Source organism: Garra rufa, chromosome 22, assembly GCF_049309525.1.
Source record: "Garra rufa chromosome 22, GarRuf1.0, whole genome shotgun sequence".
Taxonomy (NCBI): Eukaryota; Metazoa; Chordata; class Actinopteri; order Cypriniformes; family Cyprinidae; genus Garra; species Garra rufa.
Window position 1 is genome coordinate 1,722,513 of NC_133382.1, and position 9,480 is coordinate 1,731,992.

General features: G+C 35.7%; 1 long non-coding RNA gene across 2 annotated transcripts; it reads left to right on the plus strand.

Annotated features, from left to right (window-relative positions):
- Positions 1-643: 643 nt before the first annotated feature.
- LOC141298069 (uncharacterized) lies at positions 644-3,658 on the plus strand. Of its 2 annotated transcripts, XR_012341519.1 has the most exons (3): positions 644-797; positions 883-2,181; positions 2,599-3,658. It is a non-coding gene; the product is annotated as an uncharacterized lncRNA (long non-coding RNA). The 2 variants fall into 2 exon arrangements; XR_012341518.1 differs by having other exon boundaries at positions 883-3,658.
- Positions 3,659-9,480: the final 5,822 nt, after the last annotated feature.

Genomic DNA, 9,480 nt, shown 5'->3' on the forward strand with positions numbered 1-9,480 from the left:
ATAACGTAATAAAAATAATTAAGTAAATAAATAAATATTACTGTTTAAGTCCTGCATCTGACATTTATTTTCCAAACAAAAAATAATAAAATATTAATATAATATAATATAATTAATATACTATAATATTGGCTAAACAGAAAAATGTATTGAATAAATAAAGAAATAAATAAAAGCAATTACTTTTTAATTCCAAAGCCAAACAGAAAAACAACCAAACAAATAAATAAATACTGTTCACACCCTGTTACCGACACGTATCGCCAAACAGAAAAACCTAAAAAGCAAGCAAGCAAGACAAAATAATTACTGCTTAAGTCCTGCTTATGACACTCAGTCAAGCTGAAAATCCTAATTAAAATACATAAATAAAGAGACAAATTTTTATCAATAATATATCAGCCTTGACAATATACTGGTCAGCTAGTTAGGATGCTGTCTTAGAATGAAGTCTTTATTTATTTATCTCTCTAGATTTTGGACCAGTGTCACAGTCACAAACATCTATTATGGTCTATTTGTCTTCATTTATTCCTATTACATCCTGATTGATTTCTAAAACGTTCTAAGACTTGTTAACCGAAGCGTTCAGAGCGCTGCAGTGATCTGTAATAGTGTTTAATGTGTGCGTGTCTCAGGTACGGCCAGCTGAGCGGGATGGTGGAGCCTCTGGCGGGGTTGCTAGGGGCGGTTGCCGTGGTGCTGGCGGAGCCGTTGCTACCGTATGCTCTGGCCTTCGCCGCAGGAGCGATGGTGTATGTAGTGGTTGATGACATTATTCCTGAAGCTCAAGTCAGGTGAGCAGCAGCAGCAGCAATGAAGCAGCAGCTGGAAACACTGCAGATGTTCATACGCCACTGAACGTGTGTGTTTCTTTTACAGCGGGAACGGGAAACTGGCCTCGTGGACGTCCATTCTGGGCTTCATCGTGATGATGTCACTGGATGTAGGGCTTGGCTGAGCTGTTTCATTGGACCAATCTTCCAATGTCAGCTGACCACTGAAAAAAAGTGACCAAAGCAGCCTTTTTTTTCCCGGTGTATAGGTTAATAAACGATGGAATGTTTTTCTGCTTAATGTATTTTATGTGATTTTTTGTTATTTTAATTTGGAATCCCGTTTCTGCCACTGAATAAAAACTAAAAAAGGTAAATGCAACTTTTTTATCTCACAATTCTGACTTTTTTTCTCTGAAATGTGATATAAACTCACAATTCTGAGAAATAAAGTCAGAATTGCAAGAAGAAATTAAATCATAATTCTGACACTTATAGGCCAGACAGAAAATATAATGCAATGCAATTAGGGGTTGACCGATTATCTGTGGCAATATTAAGTATTTTTATGGTTATCGGTATCAGTCGTTTTCAAAACCGATTGACCAATTTAAACAATTTAAAAGAATTTTAAGAAAGTTTTTGTCAGAGCCCTTGTAATTCTTAATTTTGACATTTATTTTCATTTTAACACTAGGCATATACAGTATATCGGTTCAGCATATCGGTTATCGGTCTACTTGATCTGTAATAATCGGGAATGCAAATACTGTATCGGTTGATCCCTAAATGCTATCAAATGATGAATTTAAAAAAAAGTTGCAATTCAGATAGAATCAATAATAAATAAAATTAAAGTCATAATAAATATAAATTAAGTCATAATTCTGACACTGGCCAAAAAGAAAAAACTAAATTTAAATAAATAAATAAATAAATAAATTAGTAAATAAATAAAAATTATTGTTGAAGTCACACTTTTGACACTTATCAGCTAAACAGAAAAAAAAAAAATTAAATTAAGTTAAATTAAATTAAATTGTCATAATTCTGTCACTTATCGGCCAAACAAAATATAAATAAATAAATGAAAAATACTGTTTAAGTCACACCTCTGTCACTTATCGGCCAAACAGAAAAATCTAAATTAAATTTAATTTAATTTAATTTAATTTAATTTAATTTAATTATTTAATTTAATTTAATTTAATTTAATTTAATTTAATTTAATTTAATTTAATTTAATTTAATTTAATTTAATTTAACAAATAAAACTGTTTAAATACTGCTGAAAAAAGTCTCAATTCTGAGAAATAAAGTTGCAATTCAGAGAGAAATCAAGTCATAATTCTGTCACTTATCGGCCAAACAAAATATAAATAAATAAATACAAAATATTGTTTAAGTTAAATTTAATTAAATTTAATTTAATTTAATTAAACAAATAAAACTGTTTAAATACTGCTGAAAAAAGTCTCAATTCTTAGAAATAAAGTTCAATTCAGAGAGAAATCAAGGCATAATTCTGACACTTATTGGCTGAACAGAAAAACTAAATTTAAATAAATGAATAAATTAGTAAATAAATACAAATTATTGTTTAAGTCACACTTCTGACACTTATTGGCCAAACAGAAAAAACTAAATAAATACAATTATTATTTAAGTCATGTTTCTGATACTAATTGGCCAAACAGAATTAAATTAACAAATCAAAATAAAACTGTTTAAAAAAAATCATTCTAATAATCTGATTTGCTGTTAAAAAAAGTATTATAATGTTATTATTATGTTGAAAACAGCCAAGTAGTTTTTTTTTCAGGTTTCTTTGATGAATAGAAAGTTCAGAAGAACAGCATTTATCTAAAAATCGAAATTTTCTGTAACATGATGAATGTCTTTATAATATATCATATATATATATATATATATATATATATATATATAAACTATATATAAAAATTGTATTGTGTATGATGTTACAAAAGTTTTATTTTCCCCCTTTGGATCTTTCTATTGATCAAAGAATACTGAAAAAAATAAGCTCAGCTGTTTTAAAAATTGAGAATAATAATAATTTTGTAGTACTGCTAAAAAAAAGTCTCAATTCTGAGAAATAAAGTTGCAATCCAGAGAAGTGAAGTCATAATTCTCAGAAATGAAGTCATACTTCTGAGAAATTAAGTCATAATTGTGAGAAATGAAGTAGCAATTGTAAGAAAATATCCTTTTTTCCTCAGTATTGGACTTTATAAATTGCAATTGCAAGTTTAAATCTCACAGTTCTGCGGAAAGTCAGAATTGCAAGACAAAAGTCAGAATTGAGAGATTTTTCATTTTTATTCATTGGTGGCAACTGGCTTCCATAGTTTTATGATTGACTCACGGACCAAGTTTATTTAGACAGGGTGGACAGATTGCTTGCAAAATACTTGAAAAATTATTCAAACTTGAATGCGTGACTTAAGGGATTGTTTAGGTGTGTGTGTGTGTGTGTGTGTGTGTGTGTGTGTGTGTGTGTGCGTCCATCATTAATTTAAACACCATATGTTCTCAATATTGTTGTGCACGCATTTGAATGAAAAGCAATGATAACTAAATAAATCAGCTGTTTTTTGAACTTGTCTTTCCAGTCAGCTGTTCACTTTCAGGTTATGAAATGAAGTTGTCATTTTACAGGCAATGTTTTTTCTTTTTTCTTTTGAATTTCTGATCAAGACTATGAATAGTAAGGTCAAATTTAACCATGTAAATGATGTAAAATGATTACACTGTACAACCCGTTTGTGTTCATTTGTTCTGCACTGTGTGAAAGACATTGAATTTTTTAATGCATTGCATAAATAAGGAGAAATAAGGAATAAATTGATTTTCTAACTGCTGTTGTTTTTGTGGCTAACTTTCATCTTCTGGCACAGATTGTTGGGGTAAAAGCAGTTTTTACCTGCCATTTAATCTACTGAGATTTAAGGTAGATATCAGTCCTATCAATATTATATACTGTAATGCGCATATAGACTTCATGTCAGCTTTCATAAAAGGCTGCAAGCAAAAAATGACAGAAAAAAAGAATTCAAATAAATAAATAAATGAGTAAATAAATAAGTCACTTATTGGCTAAACAGAAAAACTAAACAAATAAAATTACAGTTTAAATCCTGTCTCTGGCACTTTTCAGCCAAACAGAAAAAAATTAAATTAAATTAAATTAAATCAAATTATTAACAAATCAAAATAAAACTGTTTAAATTATGCTTTGTTGATAGGCTATAATGTCTACTAGAATGTTAAAAATGTTCAGTGTTAAATATTTTTGCTTTGATTTAAATTATTGTTTTGTAATTGATTTTTTTCTTTGAAAAGCATGTCAAAACTGTAATGTAATCAAAATAAAACTGTTTAAGGACATTTTAGTCTCTTATACTCATCAGGGCGGCATTTATTTGATCAAAAATACAGAAAAAAACAGTAATATTGCAAAATGTTATAACAATATAAAATGTTTTTTTATATATATACTTTGAAATATAATTTATTCCTGTGATGCAAAGCTGAATCTTCATCAGCTGTTACTCCAGTCTTCAGTGTCACTCGATTCTTCAGAAATCATTCTAATATATTGATTTATTATTAGAATTATCAACAATGGATAATCTATTTTTGAAACCTGTGATTCTTTTTTTTTCAAGATTCTTTGATGAATAACGAGTTAAAAAGAACACGATTTATATAAAATATAAATCCTTTCTAACAATGTAAATCTATGCTATCACTTTTTAGTAATTTAACACATCCTTGGTGAATAAAAGTATGAATTTCCTTCAAAAAAATAGAAAGAATAAACATTTACAGACCTCAAACTTTTGAACAGTAGTGTATATTGTTAGAAAACCTTTCTATTTTAAATAAAGGCTGTTCTTCTTAACATTTTATTGATCAAAGAATCCTGAAAAAAGTATGACTTAAAGCAGGTTCCAAAAAAATATTAAGCAGCACAACTTTTTCAACATTGATAATAAATCAGTATATTAGAATGATTTCTGAAGGATCATGTGACACTGAAGACTGGAGTAATGATGCTAAAAATTTGGCTTTGTATCACAAGAATAAATTACATTTTAAAATATATTCACATAGAAAACAGTTATTTAAAATTGAAATAATATTTCACAATACTAGATATGTACATTTCCTGAAGAAAATGTGAGTGGTGCTTGCGGTGGCAAAACTCGGCCCTCGGTTGCTAGGGTATTGATATGCAGTTGCTATGGCACCCATGATGGTTGCTAGAGCCATTGCTATGGCACCTGAGCTGGTTGCTAAGGTGTTGCTATGCGGTTGCTAGGGTACACAGGGTGGTTGCTGGGGCCGTTGCTAAGGCGTTGCTATGCGGTTGCTAGGGTGTTGCTATGCAGTTGCTAGGGTACCCAGGGTGGTTGCTAGGGCCGTTGCTAGGGTACCCGGGGTGGTTGCTAGGGTGTTGTTATGCGGTTGCTAGGGTATCCGGGGCGGTTGCTAGGGCCGTTGCTAGGGTACCCGGGGTGGTTGCTAGGGTGTTGCTATGCGGTTGCTATGGTACCCGGGGTGGTTGCTAGGGTGTTGCTATGCGGTTGCTATGGTACCCGGGGTGGTTGCTAGGGTGTTGCTATGTGGTTGCTATGGTACCCGGGGTGGTTGCTAGGGTGTTGCTATGCGGTTTCTAGGGTACCCGGGGTGGTTGCTAGGGCCGTTGCTAGGGTACCCAGGGTGGTTGCTAAGGTGTTGCTATGCGGTTGCTATGGTACTCAGGTGGTTACTAGGGCCGTTGCTATGCGGTTGCTAGGGTACTTGGGTGGTTGCTAGGGCCGTTGCTAAGGTAACCGGGCTAGTTGCTATGGCATTGGTATGCAGTTGCTACTTGTCAAAGATCATTACTATGGAGTGTTATAGAGGTCTTTTCCTGATTAGCCCTTAGCTAATTGCTATTAGCATGAAGCTATTGAGTGCTAGCATGTGTAGCTTGTTGAGAGTTTGCTAGCATGAGTCAAAAGTAGCAACTCCCATGTCTATGCGACATTCTGATACAAAAATATAGGTCTTGATAATTGGTTGCTAGGGTACTCTGTTTGGTTGCTAGGGAGTGGCCAATGACGACACTGTAAAGTGTAGTTGCCTGTATGAGTGATATAAACCAACCCCCATGTCTTTGTGACATTCAGGTCAGAAGATATGCCTGTGTGGCTTTAGGTTGCTAGGGTACTCTGTTTGGTTGCTAGGGAGTGGCCAATAACGACAATGTAAAGTGTAGTTGCCAGTATGAGTGATTTAAACCAACCCCCATGTCTCTGTGACATTCAGGTGTGAAGATATGCCTGTGTGGCTTTGGGTTGCTAGGGTACTCTGTTTGGTTGCTAGGGAGTGGCCAATGACGACACTGTAAAGTGTAGTTGCCAGTATGAGTGATATAAACCAACCCCCATGTCTCTGTGACATTCAGGTCTGAAGATATGCCTGTGTGGCTTTGGGTTGCTAGGGTACTCTGTTTGGTTGCTAGGGAGTGGCCAATAACGACAATGTAAAGTGTAGTTGCCAGTATGAGTGATTTAAACCAACCCCCATGTCTCTGTGACATTCAGGTGTGAAGATATGCCTGTGTGGCTTTGGGTTGCTAGGGTACTCTGTTTGGTTGCTAGGGAGTGGCCAATGACGACACTGTAAAGTGTAGTTGCCAGTATGAGTGATATAAACCAACCCCCATGTCTCTGTGACATTCAGGTCTGAAGATATGCCTGTGTGGCTTTGGGTTGCTAGGGTACTCTGTTTGGTTGCTAGGGAGTGTCAATGTTGATTGGTGATTGGGCGTTTGCTGCCCCGACTCAAAGGAGTCCGCCCCCACGTCTCTATGACACTCTGATCCAGAGATATGCATCTGGGCCCTTATAATGGAAGTCTATGGGATCAGTTGCTAGGGTGCCCTAAATGGTTGCTAGGGCGTGGCTTTACACCTTCATGATGATCCGTAGAGTCTGATTGGCCATCTGAGTAAAATGAGCCCGCCTCCATGTCTCTAGGCCAATGTGATGCTGAGTTATGCCCAATGCAAAATCCCTATGTAAATTACAATGGGTTTTCATGGGACGTCCCTTACCATAGAAAGTCAATGGGGCAAATTTGGAGAGCTTTTGCACCCCAGGGGTACAACTTTTACCCCATTGCGAGGAGTCTTCTCGCACAGCTTGATAGCCTCTCCAGATGTGGCGAATCGCGTGTTTCTACGAAATTCTTGCTTGGCGCTACGTCCCGTCAAAATTCGTCCCAATGCGTTGTCTATGGGATTTTGGGGCCGAATTATTACCCCAGGTGACATCATCGTACCCCTGATCGCTTATAAAAGTCGGGGATTTACATTCCCGTATTGTCCACACAATTTGACGCCCATTTCGAGGGTCTACGACAAAAATTGCGGGACGAGGGGCGCGCCAAAATTTGAATGAAAGAGGGGCATTTGCGCCCCAGGGGTACAACTTATACCCCATTGCGAGATGTGTTCTTGCACAGCTTGACAGCCTCTCCAGTTGTGGTGAATCACGTGTTTCTACGAAATTCTGGGTCTGCGCTACGTCCCGTTAAAGTTGGCCGTAATGCATTGTCGTTGTAAATTTTGGGGTGGTTTTTTGCCCCGTGTGACATCATCGTACCCCCGATCCCTTATAAAAGTCATAGCACACCGAGTCTATATAGGACGCATGATTTGACGCCCGTTTCGAGGGTCTACGACAAAAACTGCGGGACTAGTTACGCGCCGAAAAACGTACGGAAGAAGTAAGAAGAAGAAGAAGAAGAAGAAGAAGAAGAAGAAGAATAATAAGTATGAACAATAGTAATAGTGATGCTTTGCCTATGGCAAGCACCACTAATTACACTTTTTTCTGTATTTTTGATCAAATAAATGCAGCCTCGATGAGCAAGTACCGTCTTTAAAACCATTAAAAATCTTACCGATCCCAAACTTTTGAGCAGCAGTGTATATTGTTATCAATAAGTATTATTACATTATATTGTATTATATTATTTTATGTATTATATTATATGTGACCCTGGGCCTCAAAAACAGTCATAAGGGTCAAGATTTATCTGAAAGAACAATACTTGGCCAAGACACAATTTGAAAATCTGCAATCTGAGGGTGCAAAAGAATCAAAACATTGAGAAAATTGCCTTAGCAAAAGTTCTTAGCAATGCATATTATATCAAAAAATTAAGTTTTGATATATTGACGGTAAGAAATTTACAAAATATCTTCATGAAACATAATCTTTACTCAATATCCTAATGATTTTTGGCATAAAAGAAAAAATCAATAATTGACCCATATAATCTATTTGACTGGCTTTGTGGTCCAGGGTCACACATTATATATTATTTCTTCACTTTTTAGGCTTTTTTCTTTATTTTAATACTAATTGCTAAAATGCTAGACAAAATCCCACAAACCTGTCCCAAACATTGACAACCTCCAAAAAAAAAAAAAAAAAAAAAAAAAATTGCAACCTCCATAGAAAATAAACACACCATATATAATTTGTAGTTTTACATGCTGAGGTTAACATTTCAACATTTCCTGAATGATAATTACTCCAGAGCCTGTTTTGTACTGCATTCATGGAAAGTGCCAATGAAATAGGAAGTGTTTCAGTCAAAATAGCACATGTGTAGGAAACTCAATGTTTTGCCTTTGAAGTGGCAATTAATCTTGTGGTTTCCTTTTGCAAAGTGCCTAATATGCAATGACATGTTACTCCTGTGCATTTCTGCACATTTACTTCTTCGTCCAGCACACTGTTGCATTATTCTATAGGACAGCCAAAGAAATTGAATGTCAGATTCCTATATACCATAAGCTTCTTACAGAGCTCATCCAGCTGGATTGCATATTTATGGGTCATGCATTGTACTGTTGGCGTCAACTGCAGCGGATTCGATTCCAGCCCCAAACTTTTTGATTATGCCGAGGTGGATAAGAAGGTTGCAATCAATACTTCATCACATTAGAAGCCTAAGTTAACAGATTTCATTGTTGATCCCTAAAGTCTTTGAATAGAGCAGCTGCTTACAGCGAATTGCCCTTCATCTGTCTTTTGTTGAGTCAATAGAGCTCTGTTCCGAATGTTAACTCGGGTCAACTCCAGCAATTGCAGCTTAACAAAACTGACTCTGTCTTGAAAGTTACGGCAGATATTATTAATGAACCACAATGACTGACTTCGTCATTGAAATGATACCGCTTACGTTAGAAAAGCCTAAAAAAAGCTGCGTTTGGAATAAATGCCACACAACAACTGTTTATGAATCCAGCTGCACTCATCCCCCTGACCTAGATCCTAGATCACGAAGAAAGAGGCTTTCTGTTGTACTTTTCACATAACCTGGAATAGTTGGCGGCAGTCATATGAGCTGTGGCACTGAAGTGGTTTTGGTTATGGCATGTGTGAAGGAATGTGTTGGGGTTAAACAGAGAGACGGCTCACAATGTCTTTGTGTTTGGTAGTCTGCCTCCCGGTCACGCAGTAATGCAACTTGGACCAGCTCACCGACCAAGAACTATGTGTGTGGGTGAGCGTGCATTATTCAATAAATCTTTGCTTTTGACCACATATGTGCTAACTCTTACAGATTTATTTCAGTATAAAGCATTATACTGGAAATAATTCTTCCAAAACAGAAT